This window comes from Quercus robur, chromosome 7 (assembly GCF_932294415.1).
Source record: "Quercus robur chromosome 7, dhQueRobu3.1, whole genome shotgun sequence".
NCBI lineage: Eukaryota > Viridiplantae > Streptophyta > Magnoliopsida > Fagales > Fagaceae > Quercus > Quercus robur.
In genome coordinates, this window is record NC_065540.1 from 12814774 (window position 1) to 12832573 (window position 17800).

Consider the following 17800-nt stretch of genomic DNA (forward strand, 5'->3'; position numbering starts at 1 on the left):
ATTTATTGTATTGGGCTAGTTGGGCTTGAGTCTACTCATCTAATAGAAGAAGTGCTCGAACCTAGTCCCTACAATTGGCGCCGTTTGTGGGAAGAACTTGTGTGTTAGTAAGGGCAACAATTAAGCATGGTAGGATCAGGCCCTCATCAAGTAGGCTTCCATCAGCCCAAACTGGCTAGATCCCAACAACAGGGTAACTTTCCTAACCCTGAACGTGATCGAAATGAAGAAAATGGAAGGTTTCAAGAGGGAAGTGTACACACCACTCAAACTAGCAAAAGTTATTCTCATGTGGGCAGTCACGTGCTCTAGAGACAAAGTAACAACCGGGCCATGCAACCAGAAGAAGTTAGGAGTCATGTATCCAAGAAACAAAACGATAAGCAGGCCATGCAGCGAGAGATAGACGATTTGAAGAGAAAGCTGCGCCATGCACAACGAAGGCGATCTCATTCTAGGCCTGACATACCCTCCAATGATAAAAGTGACGATGACTATAGGCAAAGATCGAGGACTCCCCCAAGTGAGACCTTTTCTCACGAAGAAGAGCATTACCGGAGGCGTAAGCATAAAAGCCCGTCTCCTAGGGGCTTGGAAAACGATACCATGAGTAGGGCATTGGATCAACTCTCCAAGTCACTTTTCACGCACCACATAGAAAGGACTATACTTCCTCGAAGATTCCAGCAGCCAACCTTTGCCATTTACAATGGCAAAACAGACCCCGTGAAGCATATGAGTCAATTCAACCAAAGGATGGTTGTCCACTCTAAAAATGAGACGCTGATGTGCAAAGTTTTCCCGTCTAGCTTGGGACCAGTGGCAATGAGGTGGTTCAATGGCTTAAAGACGAATTCTATAGATTCGTATAGGCAGCTAACCCAAGCCTTTGGCTCCCGTTTCGTTATAAACAACAGAGCTCCTCGGCCTTTGAGTGCTTTGTTGTCATTATCCATGTATGATGGAGAAACTCTAAAAGCCTACTCAGACAGATATTGGGAGACGTATAACGAAATAGACGACAATTTCGACGATGTCACCATCAGCACCTTCAAAAATAGTCTCCCAACCGAGCACGGCTTGAGGAAGTCTCTGACTGGCAAGCCCACCACCAACATGTGTCAACTGATGGATTGGATCGATAAGTATAAACGAGTGGAGGAAGACCAGCTGTAAGGTAGAGGAAAAGAGAAGGTATCCCTCAGGAGAGGAGGGATTTCAAGTCGGACCGATATAACAACAACCGTCTGGGGAGGGATTTCGTATGGCAATCTGGAGTAACTAACACACAGATTATTAATGCTGTATTCCAAGAACCAGTACATCGGGTGTTGGAAAAAATCAAGAATGAGCCATACTTTAAGTGGCCGAATAAGATGGTGGGAGAGTCCACGAGGCGCAATCAAAACTTTTATTGCCAATACCACCAGGACCACAGGCATACCACGAAGAACTGCAAGAACCTCCGGAACTATCTGGACCAGCTAGTCCGAGAAGGAAAGTTGAAACACCTTCTGTATCATCCTAGTAGTCACCAAGGCCAGACCCATCAAGAACCTCAGAGAGATACTATCCTAAGGCCACCCGTAGGGACGATTAATGTAATCTTGACCACGTCAGGAAGAACAGGCACGCGCCCTTCACGAGTGTTATCTGTGGCTTGACGGCTCGCCGAGGAAACCAAGCCAGAGCTGAAGAAGGCCAGAATGAACTTTTATCCAATATTGAGTTTTTCAGAAGAAGACAATATCGAAACCATCCAACCTTACGACAATGCGTTGTTGATCACTCTCAGAATCGGGGACTACGATGTGAAAAGAGTAATGGTGGATGGTGGCAGTGGGGCCGAGGTTATGTACCCCGACCTCTACAAGGGGCTGGGGTTAAAACCGGAAGATTTGATGCCCTACAACTCTCCTTTGATGAGTTTCGACGGGAAGCTTGTCATTCCAAAAGGCATGATTAGGCTACCCATCCAGATCGGCCCAGAGATAGTGGAGGTGAACTTTATCGTGGTGGACATCTACTCTCCCTACACAGCCATGTCGGCAGGCCGTGGCTCCATACCTTAGGGGCTGTTGCTTCCTCATTGCATCAGAAGGTGAAATTCTTATCAGGGGACCAAATTCTCAAAATCCGTGGTTGCCAATCCACGGCAAGGCAGTGTGTGGTGGCCGTCATCTTACATCGGCTCGATGCGGAGTCCTCAGCCTCTGCTGAAAAGAATTTATAACAATCAAGGGCCCCGGTTTCGCCTCCTGATACAGCTGTCGAGGAGGCGAAATGCGAAGATCTAGAGGAGGTGGTTATTGGTGGTGACCCGGAGAAGTTCTTTCGGGTAGGGGCTCAGTTGCCTCTTGAGGAGAAGGAGGAATTAATTGAGTTTCTCAAAAGGAATATTGACATATTTGCATGGGATGCCTGCGATGCTCCCGGGATTGATCCAGCCTTCATTTGTCACCATCTCAATGTCAACCCGTCCATCACTCCCAAGAAGCAGTCGCCCTGTCGTCCATCAAGAGAGCACGCCGATGCGATTAGGGACGAAGTGGCGAAACTTAAGCGTGTAGGGGCTATCAAAGAGGTTTTTTACCCTAAATGGTTGGCCAACACCGTGGTAGTTAAGAAGAAAAGTGGAAAATTGCAGGTTCGTGTGGACTTCGCGGACCTAAATAAAGTATGCCCAAAAGACCCGTTTCCTGTGCCTCGAATAGATCAGCTGGTGGATGCAACAGCAGGCCATCCTCGGATGAGCTTTTTAGATGCCTTTCAAGGCTATCATCAAATACCACTAGCCCTAGAGGATCAGGAGAAAACAGCCTTCGTGACACCAACTGGGAACTATCATTACAAGGTAATGTCGTTCGGTCTGAAGAACGTAGGGTCCACTTATCAAAGGATGATAACGAGAATGTTCGAGCCGCAGTTGGGCAAGAGCATCGAAATCTATGTCGATGATATGGTGGTGAAGAGTAAAGTGGTGTCCGAGCATTTAGGAGACCTTGGCAGCACCTTTGGTGTCTTAAGGAAGCATAAGCTGCGCCTAAATGCTTCCAAGTGCTCATTTCGCGTGGGATTAGGCAAGTTTCTAGGCTACATAGTTACTCATAGGGGAATTGAGGTTAACCCCAACCAAATCAAGGATATAAATGATCTAAAACTACCACAAAACGCCAAGGAGGTTCAAAAGCTTACTGGGATGATCGCATGCCTGAATCGGTTCATTTCCAGGTCGGCGGACAGATGTAGACTGTTCTATCTCTTGATCAACAAGTGGAAAGGGTTTGAGTGGTCCGAGGATTGTATTGTGGCCTTCCAGCAACTCAAGGAATACCTATCCCGGCCACCTATTATGTCCAGTCCTGAGGTCGATGAAGTCCTATACGCATATATTGCTGTGGCCCCCCATGCTTTGAGCTTGGTGCTAATACGGGATGAAAATGGCCTTCAAAAGCCAGTCTTCTACGTGAGCAAGTCGTTGCATGAAGCTGAGGTTAGATACTTACCCCTGGAGAAGGCCATACTGGCTGTGGTCCATGCTACGCGAAAGCTTCCCCATTATTTCCAAGCCCACATAGTGGTTGTTCTAACCCAACTACCCTTGAAGTCCGTACTTCGGGCCGCTGATTACACTGGAAGGATTGCCATATGGAGAATCCTGGGAGCTTTTGACATCAAGTACATGCCTCGGACCGCCATAAAGGGCCAGGTCCTAGCTGACTTGGTGGCCGAATTTGTTGAACCACCAGTAGAAATAGTAGCAGAAGAGCACGACATGAATGAGAAATCAGTTGGGGTAATTTCTACGCCAAGACCCCCATGTTGGAAGGTGTACGTCGATGGCGTAGCAAATCAAAGGGGGTCCGGAGTGGGGCTAGTCCTAATATCCCCTGAGAAGACTATCATAGAGAAATCCCTGAGACTTGGGTTCTCAGCCATGAATAACGAAGCCGAGTATGAGGCCTTGTTGCAGGGAATGGCCATGGTGCAGAAAATGGGAGGAAAAGCAGTGGGGATGTTCTCAGACTCGAGACTAGTAGTGGGCCAGGTAAAGGGAGAGTTAAAAGCCAGAGACGCAAGGATGCAAGAGTACTTAAGCCAGGTCAAACGCTTACAGTCAGACTTCAATTTTTTCAGCCTGTCACACGTCTTTAGAAGTGGAAACACTCATGCAAATTCATTGGCCACGCTTGCTACCTCCTTGGCAGGGGGTCTGCCTCGAATTGTTCTTGTCGAGCATCTAGGTAGAGCAAATGAAATAGCAATGGGCACGGTCCATATCCATGAGGTTAGAGTGGGTTCTAGCTGGATGGACCCTATAGTAAGTTTCCTTAAAGATGATGTCTTGCCTGAAGAGAAACCAGAAGCTGAAAAAATACGAAGAAACGCCCTTCGGTTTTGGTTGTCCGAGGATCACAAATTGTATAAGCGCTCCTATTCTGGGCCGTATTTACTGTGTATTCACCCAGAAGTATCGGAGTTGCTGCTTGAAGAGTTACACGAAGGGATTTGTAGGAGTCACATAAGAGGAAGATCTCTGTTGCATCGAGCCATTACTCAGGGATATTGGTGGCTGGGGATGCAGAAGGAAGCCCTGGAATACGTTAAGAAGTGTGACCAGTGCCAAAGGTTCGCCCCAAATATTCATCAGCCAGGAGGGGTCCTTAACCCTTTGTCCAGTCCATGGCCGTTCGCCTAGTGGGGCCTGGATATTGTAGGCCCTTTCCCAAAGGCAGCAGGAAATAAGAGATATCCGCTGGTCGGTACAGATTACTTCACCAAATGGGTCGAAGCTGAGCCATTGGCAAACATCAGAGATGTGGATGCTAAGAAATTCATCTAGAGAAACATTGTTACACGATTTGGGGTCCCTCATACCCTTATTTCAGATAATGGACTCTAATTTGACAGCAAGGCCTTCAGAAGATACTGCTGCGAGCTGGGGATCACTAACAGGTACTCAACCTCAGCTTATCCTCAAGGAAATGGGCAGACCGAGGCTGTTAACAAGGTCATAGTCAATGGGCCTAAAAAGAGATTGGATGATGCCAAAGGAAGATGGGTAGAAGAGCTGCCGCACGTCTTATGGACTTATCGGACTACACCACGACGGTTAACAGGGGAGACACCTTTCGCCATGACCTATGGGGTCGAGCCTGTTATCCCTCTAGAGGCAAACTTCCCAACGTTGAGGACGAAGTCCTTCACCCCGGATAGTAATGATGAACTACTGGGGAAGAACCTAGATTTGATCGACGAACGAAGAGAAAAGGTAATGATCCAGTTGGCCTATTACCACCAGAAGCTCAAGCAGGGATATGATGCCAATGTGAAGCTTAAACCGTTAGCACTAGGGGACTTAGTGTTGAGGAAAGTTGTGGGTGCTGCCAAGAACCCATCTTGGGGAAAGCTTGGACCCAATTAGGAAGGACCATACCGAATTACTTCAGTAGCAGGAATAGGAGCATACTACTTAGAAGACTTAGATGAAAATGCTGTACCTCGTCCATGGAATGTAAATAACCTGAGAAGGTATTATTATTAACAGAAGCATTTCTCTAGTTCAAATTTTAAGTCTATCATGATTATATGTCTTGCATTTTGGCAACCGTCTTAGTACTAGACAGAACCAAGGTCTTACATGGTCCTCGGACTCAAACCTATGGGGAAATTAGCTACTTTAAGAAAAATCTAAATACTAGACAGAACCAAGGTTTTGCATGGTCCTCGGACTCAGACCTATCGAGAAACTACCTACTTCAAGAAAAATCTAAGTACTATACAGAACCAAGGTCTTGCATGGTCCTCGGACTCAAACCTATGGGGAAACTAACTACTTCAAGAAAAATCTAAGTACTAGACAGAACCAAGGTCTTGCATGGTCCTCAGACTCAAACCTATAGGGAAACTAGCTACTTCAAGAAAAATCTAAGTACTAGACGGAACCAAGGCCTCGCATGGTTCTCGGACTCAGACCTATGGGGAAACTAGTTACTTCAAGATTCGTAAAAGTTGTGAATATGGCCTAAGTACACGCTCGGTACCTCGAATCATATACTCGGCCCCTGCCCCTTAAAAATATGGGTATGCGCAAACTAAACGTCCCCTTAATGCCGGTGAGTTAGAATTTAAAGGTTTAATTTCAAATATGATATGTACATAGCCATTCTTACCCATCAGGATAACCAATTCATGAGACACAAGGTTCACAGTAATAACAATAGCAATAATAACAATAAGCACATAATGTAAAAAAAAAAGAAAAAAAAAATAGAGAAGAATAGAAAAGGAAGAAAGGAATTTCATACATTTAGTCTAAAAAATTTAATAACAATGATTCCAATGTCCTTAAAAAAAAAAAAAACTAAATTAGAACTAATACAAAAGTTAGCCGGGTCGCCTACTTCTTCAACTTTATCTTGACCCCTTCTTTGGGGAGCTGAGCAGGAGTGACCTCAAAACCTTTGGAGACATCACCCAGGGGAACGGTTTGAAAGGGCTGAACCAAGAGAGCTGGCTCCTCGGCATGAGGGGCCTGAGCACCAATTATAGACTCGGCAGCCTCCTAAGGCGCTTCAGGATTCAAACTTCCATGTGTTTCTATTGCCCCAGGAAGCTCACCCTCCTTGGCTGGCTTATTAGGAGTGGTTATGGCTAGAGCAGCCTCAGGTCGAGCAGCCTCAGGTCGAGCAGTCTCAGCCTCTTCTGGAGCACTCTCAGCCTCGGAGCTGACGAGGGCGGTCTCTCAGATGGCCGGAGGGTAGTATATATTCTCCATTTTCTACAGATCAGATGAAGCCTCAACCCTAGCTTGTTTGAGGGCTTCATTCCAAACTTGGGAGCAGTAGAGCTTGCATACTCCAGGGATTTGAGCCTTGAGAGTGGCCTGGGTCTCAGCCACTCCCAAGTCATAAGCCTCCTCCTCAGCTTTCTCCTTAGAACTCTCGGCCTCCGTCCTGGCGAATTCCGCCTCTGTCTTAGCCTTCAAAGCTTCGTCCCTGGCCCACTCTGCAACATTCTTGGCCCTCTCCGCCTCAGCTAGCTTCTTCTTTAGATCAACGATTTACTCTTTAGCAATTTTCAGCTGATCTTCAGTCTCAAGTAGGCGCTTTGTCTGGCTTTCGGTCTGTCTCTGAGCGCTGGCTAGGCCTGATTCAGTGCTGTCCTTAGCCCTAGTAATCTCCTTCAGCTCCTCCCTTGCCTTCGAGAGATCAGCCTCGGAGTTTTTGAGGGTCTGCGCAACATCCAAGTGCTTGTCACGCTTAAGCTCCAAAGACCTACTCTGCTCCTTAGCGTCCTCTTCCAGCCTGTAAGTGGCTTGGACAGCCTACCAATTGAAACAAGCATGCTGTAAGTTAAAAACCAAGGGACAAAAATCACCAGAATCACAAGTGTTGGAAGTCTTACCATGCCTAAGTATCTCTTAATGCTGAGGAAGACCTCCTGCCTCCTCAGATTCCCCAACTCAGCCATGTCGGTGGGGAGCAGTAGGGACCTCTCTAACGCGTCGACCACATAAGTGCCTTCACCCCCTCGGAAGTCCCTAAGGGAGGCGTTGTCCATCAATGGCTCCCCGTGGAGCATTGGGGCAAGGAGCCAAGCCTGGGGCACGGATTAAGTGTCGACCTCTTTTTCCTGACTGTGGTGCCCAATCTTTAATTGCTTTGAAGCTCGTGGGGCTTCATCTTCCTCCCGAGAGGAATGAGATTTTCCCCCATCCATGGGCTCCTTGCCTTTGGCAGCCCTCTTTCTTTTTGGATTGGTGGGCTCGGGCAGAGGAGGCAGAGTCGATTGAGGGGGAGGAGGAAGTTTGGATCGTGGAAATGATGGTTGTAGTTGGGTGGAAGACGACCTAGTCTAGGTAGGCTAAGGCTGGGGTGGAGGAGGAGGAAGCTTGGATTGTGACTTCCCCGATGCATCCTTCCCCGGTTGGCCCGCAATTAGGTCGAACAGGCTGGTCAGGGGTTTTCTCTTAAAGCCCATTTCAACCTGAGAAGATGTCCCAACTGATAGGAGATCCGCTTCGGTCAAATCGTGGTCGCCTAAGTCACCAGAGGGATCCTCGGATAGACTAACTTGGTCAAATACACCAAATTCTTCCTCGGACGGACCCAAATCACCCTCGGCCTCCGCTGCTTGGTGGGATGAAGAAGGGCCTGCCAACGGGATGCCTTCCGGGACAGGAGATCCTTCGGGAAGCAAAAACCCGTGCTCTGCTATGGTGATTTGTTGAAGCCAAGGATCGTTAGCTCTGATCACGTGCTTCCGAGCAGGGAACGATTTCTGGATTGGATCATACCCCAGGATCTTGTGAGCGGCCTTGACTTAGTTGTTAGCTTCGTTTACAAAAACCGCCCCTTTGAAAATAGTTTCTAAATCTTCCCGATTAACAAGGTGAAAGTGTCGTTCAAAGGCGTGTGGATCTGCAAAAAGAAAACATGTTCATATTAGTAATTGAATAGCGCAAGTTATGATGACACAAAAGATAAGCCTTCTCCTACTCTCGATACCCCACCTGATTCTCCCTCATCTGTTGGGCAATGAAGGCTGTCGTGCCACTCCCCAGACACAATGAGAAAGTCCTTGTTTAACCCTTTGTTGGTCTTGGGGAGGCATTGAATAAGCCGAACCTTATCATCCCTCGTCTTCATGTAGTAGGATTTACCCCTTAGATGTTGGAGGTTGTAGCACCAGTTTACATCATGATGGGTTAACCTTAGCCCCATTTTCTCGTTTAAAGCATCCACACAACCCAGGATCCTAAACACGTTGGCAGCGCACTGAGTGGGAGCTAATCGGAAATACCTATGGTAATCCCTCATCACTGGCCCCATAGGGATTCTCATGCCACCTTCTATAAAGGCGATTAGGAGAATCACCACTTCACCCTCTTGCCTCCTAAAATGCCACTCCCCTTCCTTACAATACCTTAAACCTACATTAGTGGGTATCCTATAATCTGCGATGAATTTTTCCATCGCCTCTTCGGACTCAACCAACTTTTTTAATTCACCCATCCCTAGAAACGACTAAAAAGACTCATGGAAGGATGAAAGAAGGAGAGGAGTAAGAGAAAAAGAAATTTAGAAGAGAGAAAACGTGAGTTAGAGAGAGAAGAAAACTTATAGAAATGAGGAAAAGCTCATCGGACAGGCTTTTTATGCTGGAGAGAGAGACGTGAGTTTGGCTGGAGATTTGACTGAACTTAGGATATGTGCGCAAAAACTCTTGACTGCAAAAGTAAAGAGATGAATCGGTTCAAATGGGTATTTATACCTCCAATTAAAAATAACCATGTGGGTTTTCCCGCCCATAAAGTTAAAGAAATCCCCACTGTTAGATTACCATCACATCGTTGAACGTGGGGAGCACAGAGCCGCCAGAATTTAATGAGGGCGCGCCCAGTATACCGAAGCACCAGGAACAAGCCTTGGACAAGGGAAAAAGCTCTGGCACTGATGGAGGACAAGACTTGACAAGCCATGATAAAGGCCTGAGGACACCAAAATCCCCCTCTCCGTCTGAGGAGCCGGACAGCAGGATTTTGAGGGGCTATTGTAGGGTCAAAGAATTTGACAACCCCGACCCACCTCATATTAGGACCAAGGCCCACACCGAGGAGGAAGAAATGGCCGAGGACGAATAAAGAAAGCCCAAGTGGCCTAGAAACATCGCCGATGACAGTTATGTCCTCGGCCAACCTAGATCCTAGTAGGAAAGAATGGCCCGCCATCAACGGTAGCCTCCCAGAGCGTCCTCAAGAAAAAGGACAAGTACTGTAGGACAGCCACGAGAGCATGGTGTAGGAACAGTTCAAGGAGAAACTGTCACCTCCGCATTGAATGCCCACAACTAATGTTCTGATTGCATTAATGAGGAAATGACCCCTGAACAGTGCGGTCTTGGTTGCTGCAACTCACTGAGGGTTTGGGAAGGTGGCTGATGGGATAGGCACTTGAGTAGTGACCTGCATGATCAACAGATGGAGGGCCAGTATCGACTGGAGGGGGATATATCATGTGAGAAATCCTCTAAGAGACGGGGGCAATCGGCATGATCTTAAAAACCTTTGTAACCTAGCACTGAAGAAATAATACTTCAGTCCATATTCCTGCTGTTCAATCCATTTGTAATCGTGTCTAGTTGTTGTAATCCTCACTAAAACTTAGTTCTTAAACCCATTTTCTATAAATATATTGTATTGGGCTAGTTGGGCTTGAGTCTACTCATTCAATAGAAGAAGTGCTTGAACCCAGTCCCTATACCTACTATTAAGTAAAACCAAAAACAGTTTAAAATAAAATAAATAAAAAATAAATAAATAAACCCCAAAGAGAGATTACCACAATTAACTCATTTCATGGCCAATAGCCGTGTGGGTACAGGAGTAAATTTGTACGTCCAATACAAATCGGAAATGGATTGTTTTGAGTTGTTTTCCTATCATGTCCGAAGCAGCCTTGCTGGGAAGAATTAACATCAACTTGAAAGTTGTATGTTTACAATCCTTTTGGCATGTTAGTATTTCTATATATGAATTAAAAAACCAGAGGGCTAGTGCCTAACCAGGATTTCTGTGAACTCTCAGGCCCAACAAGTTTCTCATAAGCTCGTTTCTTATTTGTTCAACCTTGGGCTTAAGAGGAAAACTGGGAATCGTCAACATGTATCCCTTGGGGTTGGCCTCAGATATTCCTTGGGCCAATTTGATCTACAAAGGATCATGTTCTTCATTCAATCATAGCCATATATAGGCCATGTAAGGTAGTGCATACATAGGGAGATAAGTGTTGTTGTCATAGGAAGCTTCCAATCTACTTACATTTTATACGCATTTCAAAAGAATTGGTAAGGACAGATTACCTTGGAGTTAAGAGTTTCAGTATTGTTTACGTATATATATAATATATTGGCCCACACCTTCAGTGCCTTCTTTAGATTTCATTTTTAATCACTTTCTCGTGCATTGCCCAGGTTGTTGGACTTGGACCTATAACCAGATGATGATTCATTTCTTAGAGACACTTGCGTACTCTAGGGCTTGAGTTGACTTTGACCTCAAGTTGCATCAAAGGAGATTGAGTATTGTTACTTTACTCTACCCATGATAGTGGGAGCCAACATGGCAACACAAAAGGGATACGGCCCATGACACTCACAGGTCGGGTTGGAGATTTTATTTATTTATTTATTTTTTTTAATCTAACATTACTTTGGAGGGTTGAGAAATTCATAATCCAACCAAACTCAGGGGTTGTCAATATATGAGTTTGGTTTACCTTCAATACTTTTATAATTGGAAATATCTTTTTATTTTAATGAGAAACTGCTACATCACCCATTAACACAATAAATGGTGGAGATTAAAACCCATTAATATTTGCTATTGTGTATTTAAAATAAAAGGAGACTTTCAGTTAAAAAAGTATTAAAGATAAGCCAAACCCAAATTATATTCCATATTTATAAATTCATCAAAACTAATTCACAAAATACATTTGTAATGACACAATTATTTAGCAACCCAAGAATGACATTGGGCTCGTATGTAAAAGGCCCGAACAATACAATTCATAGAGAGTGGGCTAGAAAGGCTGGACCTTGGTCGTTGGACGGCAGTTTGGTCGTGATTTTCATGGAAACTCATACGAAGGTAGGCTTAGCCAGAATAGCTAGACTTCACATCGGTGTAGCTCGGAGGGTTTGAGTCCTCGGACTTAGTCCGAGGAGCATCACATTCTTCCCATTCTTCTTTTTGTGGGATCCTTTTTCTCCCCCCCTTCCTCCCCTGGCTCTCTTCCCCTTTTATACCAGTGTTTTCTTCCCGTTTCTCATTTACGTGTCAGTTTTTTCTTTCTGGGGTAATGACTCGTCCTATCAATCCATACGTCAGAGTAGTTGGGAAAAGTTAAATAGCATGGTTCGGAGTATGGGCTTGTTAGGTGCAGGGCTCCACATTACGGTGTTGGCAGCTTTCTCCCTTGTACTGCTCTTGTACTGAGTTTGTCCTTTTCTTCAGGCGTTTTGTGAGATGTTGAGCGTGAGATCGTCCTCGGCTACATCCTTGGGCTTTTAAGGGGCTTTCATCATACGTCCTCGGCAGTAGGGCTCCTCGGCCTGAGCTTTGGGCCCTGAATACAAAGTGGGCTGGGACCTCAGATTTTGGGCCCCACAATAGCCCCTCAAAATCCTACTGCTCGGCCTTGTTGTTGGGGAGGAGGGTTTTGATAATGTTAGGCCCAAACCATGACTGGCCCAGCTCAACATTTCTTCAATGCTAGGATTTTTTCGTTCGTATGGGGGGCGTGCCAAATTTGTGAGACACCCTTCTAGGTTTTCTCACGCGGCGTCCTCAACGTTTCAGTGTTCAAGGCACGCCATTAATACGTTTCCTTCACGAGGTTATTCAAACCTTGTAGTTGCAGATGGTGTTGGAAATTGTGCCAGGACTGTCTTGTCTGTAGCATTTATTGGAAACTTGCGTGGATTAAATGCCACCGGTTTGCTCTCTATATAAATAGGATAGGGGGTCACTTTCCTTGCATATAAACCCTTCTGCTCCCTTCAAAATCATAATCCTTCCACCATACTCACAATCTCCAATTCCAGTGCCATCCAACCTCAGAGCAATATGTTTGAGGCATGGGTGGGGATGAAGGATCTTTACCCGCTTTAGAGGCACCGAATCCTTCCGAGACTCAAGGTAATGTGGTCTGGACAGGGGAGGCATAGATTCAAGATAATCCTTCGTTTTGACAAGGGGGGAATGGTATTTCTCCCTCTTTCAGTCAAAATCCGAAGCAGGTACTGGTCGCATCAGATTCTTGGTGCGTCAGAAGTAAGGTTTTCCACCATCAGTGCCGTTTGCTCTATCGCAGGCGTGATTATACGGAGGCTCATCAACTTTCGGCTCCCTGCACCTTTTCTTCAACGGTGCTAGCCCGAAGTCGAGCTTTCTGCACCTTTTCTTCTACGGTGCAAGCCCCAAGTTAGGGTCTTTTGCTGCCTGAGTTATAGGCATGTAAAAGTATTGAGGAATGGTTTCCTTAGACAACATCTTGGAACGGCAGCATCCCTCTTCTCTGCACCTCTTCTTCGGCTTTTTCTTCATTCCCTTGTATCTTTTCTTTTCACTTATGTAGTTAGTTTTAGTATAAGCTTATTCAAGCTCTTTCATTGTACATTGTACTATCTCTTTGTCTTAATAAAAGATGAATTTATTTCTTTCAAAATACTTTTCCTTTCTGCAGCAATTATTTTGTGAATAGGTGTGCTACATGTGTATTTTCCTTTAATGATACTTAGAGCAGGAAACCTTGAAACAGAAACCTCCTAATTTGAATTTATTGACATTATCAAGTATAATAATGATAATTCCCAGTAGATTAAACTCATGAAACTAACCGAGATAACAGCTTAATGCTCCGTAATGCATGCGAGGCGACCGTCCGAGAACGATAAACTCTAAATATACCATCCGAGAGGGTTGCCGAGCAGTGAGGGACTTCGGCCGTGTTTTTGATAACACCTGACCCTATAACAGTTGCACCAATTCCCTTGGTATTGAGGATCCGAGGGTAGGCTGGGGATTTCATTCAGTATAGGGATTAACCCAACTATCAATGGGTAACTCTTCTCCGGGGTAGATTCTAAGGGCCATATAACGTCCAGGTCGTGTCCAAACCCTGCATTTTTCCTCCTAAGTAGTTGCTTTCCCTAGAGGCTTGAGTCCGAGGACCATACAAGGCCTTGGTTCTGTCCAAAACTTGTAATTTTTCTTCTAAGTAGTTGGTTTCCCCAGAGGCTTGAGTCCGAGGACCATACAAGGCCTTGGTTCTACCCAAAACTTATAGTTTTTCTTCTAAGTAGTTGGTTTCCCCAGAGGCTTAAGTCCGAGGACCATACAAGGTCTTGGTTCTGTCCAAAACTTGTAGTTTTTCTTATAAGTAGTTGTTTCCCCAGAGGCTTGAGTCCGAGGACCATAGAAGGTCTTGGTTCTGTCCAAAACTTGTAGTTTTTCTTCAAAGTAGTTGGTTTCCCCAGAGGCTTGAGTCCGAGGACCATACGAGGCTTGAGTCCGAGGACCATACAAGGCCTTGGTTCTGTCCAAAACTTGTAGTTTTTCTTCAAAGTAGTTGGTTTCCCCAGAGGCTTGAGTCCGAGGACCATAAGAGGCTTGAGTCCGAGGACCATACAAGGCCTTGGTTCTATCCAAAACTTGTAGTTTTTCTTTAAAGTAGTTGGTTTCCTCAGAGGCTTGAGTCCGAGGACCATACAAGGCCTTGGTTCTGTCCAAAACTTGTAGTTTTTCTTCAAAGTAGTTAGTTTCCCTAGAGGCTTGAGTCCGAGGACCATACAAAGCCTTGGTTCTGTCCAAAACTTGTAGTTTTTTTTTCAAAGTAGTTGGTTTCCCCAGACGCTTGAGTCCGAGGACCATACAACGCCTTGGTTCTGTCCAAAACTTGTAGTTTTTCTTCTAAGTAGGTTTCCCCAGAGGTTTGAAACCGAGGACCATACAAGGCCTTGGTTCTGTCCAAAACTTGTAGTTTTTCTTCAAAATAGTTGGTTTCCGCAGAGGCTTGAGTCCGAGGACCATACAAGGCCTTGGTTCTGTCCAAAACTTGTAGTTTTTCTTCAAAGTAGTTGGTTTCCCCAGAGGTTTGAGTCCGAGGACCATACAAGGCCTTGGTTCTGTCCAAGACTTGTAGTTTTTCTTCAAAGTAGTTGATTTCCCCAGAGGCTTGAGTCCGAGGACCATACAAGGCCTTGGTTCTGTCCAAAACTTGTAGTTTTTTTTCAAAGTAGTTGGTTTCCCCAGTGGCTTGAGTCCGAGGACCATACACGGCCTTGGTTCTGTCCAAAACTTGTAGTTTTTCTTCAAAGTAGTTGGTTTCCCCAGAGGCTTGAGTCCGAGGACCATACAAGGCCTTGGTTCTGTCCAAAATTTGGAGTTTTTCTTCAAAGTAGTTGGTTTCCCCAGAGGCTTGATTCCGAGAACCATACAAGGCCTTGGTTCTACCCAAAACTTATAGTTTTTCTTCTAAGTAGTTGGTTTCCCCGGAGGCTTAAGTCCGAGGACCATACAAGGCCTTGGTTCTGTCCAAAACTTGTAGTTTTTCTTCTAAGTAGTTGTTTCCCCAGAGGCTTGAGTCCGAGGACCATAGAAGGCCTTGGTTCTGTCCAAAACTTGTAGTTTTTCTTCAAAGTAGTTGGTTTCCCCAGAGGCTTGAGTCCGAGGACCATACGAGGCTTGAGTCCGAGGACCATACAAGGCCTTGGTTCTGTCCAAAACTTGTAGTTTTTCTTCAAAGTAGTTGGTTTCCCCAGAGGCTTGAGTCCGAGGACCATAAGAGGCTTGAGTCCGAGGACCATACAAGGCCTTGGTTCTATCCAAAACTTGTAGTTTTTCTTCAAAGTAGTTGGTTTCCTCAGAGGCTTGAGTTTGAGGACCATACAAGGCCTTGGTTCTGTCCAAAACTTGTAGTTTTTCTTCAAAGTAGTTGGTTTCCCCAGAGGCTTGAGTCCGAGGACCATACAAGGGCTTGGTTCTGTCCAAAACTTGTAGTTTTTTTTCAAAGTAGTTGGTTTCCCCAGACGCTTGAGTCCGAGGACCATACAACGCCTTGGTTCTGTCCAAAACTTGTAGTTTTTCTTTTAAGTAGGTTTCCCCAGAGGTTTGAAACCGAGGACCATACAAGGCCTTGGTTTTGTCCAAAACTTGTAGTTTTTCTTCAAAGTAGTTGGTTTCTCCAGAGGCTTGAGTCCGAGGACCATACAAGGCCTTGGTTCTGTCCAAAACTTGTAGTTTTTCTTCAAAGTAGTTGGTTTCCCCAGAGGTTTGAGTCCGAGGACCATACAAGGCCTTGGTTCTGTCCAAGACTTGTAGTTTTTCTTCAAAGTAGTTGATTTCCCCAGAGGCTTGAGTCCGAGGACCATACAAGGCCTTGGTTCTGTCCAAAACTTGTAGTTTTTTTTCAAAGTAGTTGGTTTCCCCAGCGGCTTGAGTCCGAGGACCATACACGGCCTTGGTTCTGTCCAAAACTTGTAGTTTTTCTTCAAAGTAGTTGGTTTCCCCAGAGGCTTGAGTTCGAGGACCATACAAGGCCTTGGTTCTGTCCAAAATTTGTAGTTTTTCTTCAAAGTAGTTGGTTTCCCCAGAGGCTTGATTCCGAGGACCATACAAGGCCTTGGTTCTGTCCAAAACTTGTAGTTTTTCTTCAAAGTAGTTGGTTTCTCCAGAAGCTTGAGTTCGAGGACCATACAAGGCCTTGGTTCTGTCCAAAACTTGTAGTTTTTCTTCAAAGTAGTTGGTTTCCTCAGAGGCTTGAGTCCGAGGACCATACAAGGCCTTGGTTCTGTCCAAAACTTGTAGTTTTTCTTCAAAGTAGTTGGTTTCCTCAGAGGCTTGAGTCCGAGGACCATACAAGGCCTTGGTTCTGTCCAAAACTTGTAGTTTTTCTTCAAAGTAGTTGGTTTCTCCAGAGGCTTGAGTCCGAGGACCATACAAGGCTTTGGTTCTGTCCAAAACTTGTAGTTTTTCTTCTAAGTAGTTGGTTTCCCTAGAGGCTTGAGTCCGAGGACCATACAAGGCCTTGGTTCTGTCTAAAATTGGTATTTTGTTATTTATTTATTTACTTTTCGAAGGTTAGCCCCTAGACCAAGGTGGGGAGAGTTAGCTTGATGTTGGAAGCCCTTAGAGCTACTCGTGCCCTCGGCACTGCGAGGCGCAGCCCCTGGCGAAAATTTATGTCGGAGCAACAACTGCATGTTGCTGGAAATGGAGGAACCTTTGCAGACTTCTGCTTGATAGAGGCTTGACTCCACCGCCACCTGTGCCAACGCGCAAGCCTTCTTACAGACGGCGCCAATTGTAAGGACACAATTATTCAGCAACCCAAGAATGACATTGGGCTCGTATGTAAAAGGCCCGAACAATACAATTCATAGAGAGTGGGTTAGAAAGGCTGGACCTTGGTCGTTGGACTGCGGTTTGGTCGTGATTTTCATGGAAACTCATACGAAGGTAGGCTTAGCCAGAATAGCTAGACTTCATATTGGTGTAGCTCGGAGGGTTTAAGTCCTCGGACTTAGTCTGAGGAGCATCACATTCTTCCCATTCTTCTTTTTGTGGGATCCTTTTTCTCCCCCCCTTCCTCCCCTGTCTCTCTTCCCCTTTTATACCAGTGTTTTCTTCCCGTTTCTCATCTACGTGTCAGTTTTTCTTTCTGGGGTAATGACTCGTCCTATCAATCCATACGTCAGAGTGGTTGGGAAAAGTTAAATAGCATGGTCCGGAATATGGGCTTGTCAGGTGCAGGGCTCCACATTACGGTGTTGGCAGCTTTCTCTCTTGTACTGCTCTTGTACTGAGTTTGTCCTTTTCTTTAGGCGTTTTGTGAGATGTTGAGCGTGAGATCGTCCTCGGCTACATCCTTGGGTTTTTAAGGGGTTTTCATCATACGACCTCGATAGCAGGGCTCCTCGGCCTGGGCTTTGGGCCCTGAATACAAAGTGGGCTAGGACCTCAGATTTCGGGCCCCACAACATCTATCAAAGCATAAAATTAAAATACGGATAATAAAATAAACTTATATATATGGTGGGTCAAGTTGGATAAGATGAATTCAAAAAATAAGCAACCTGAACTTGACCCAACTTGAGATTTAAAATAAAAGTTCAATTCAACCCAACCCAAGCTACCAACTCATGAAAAACCAATGATAGGTTGGTTTCGATTGATTTTGTCACGTTAGTAGGTTAGATGCACACCACAGTGAATTGTATTCAAGCAAAAATCTTA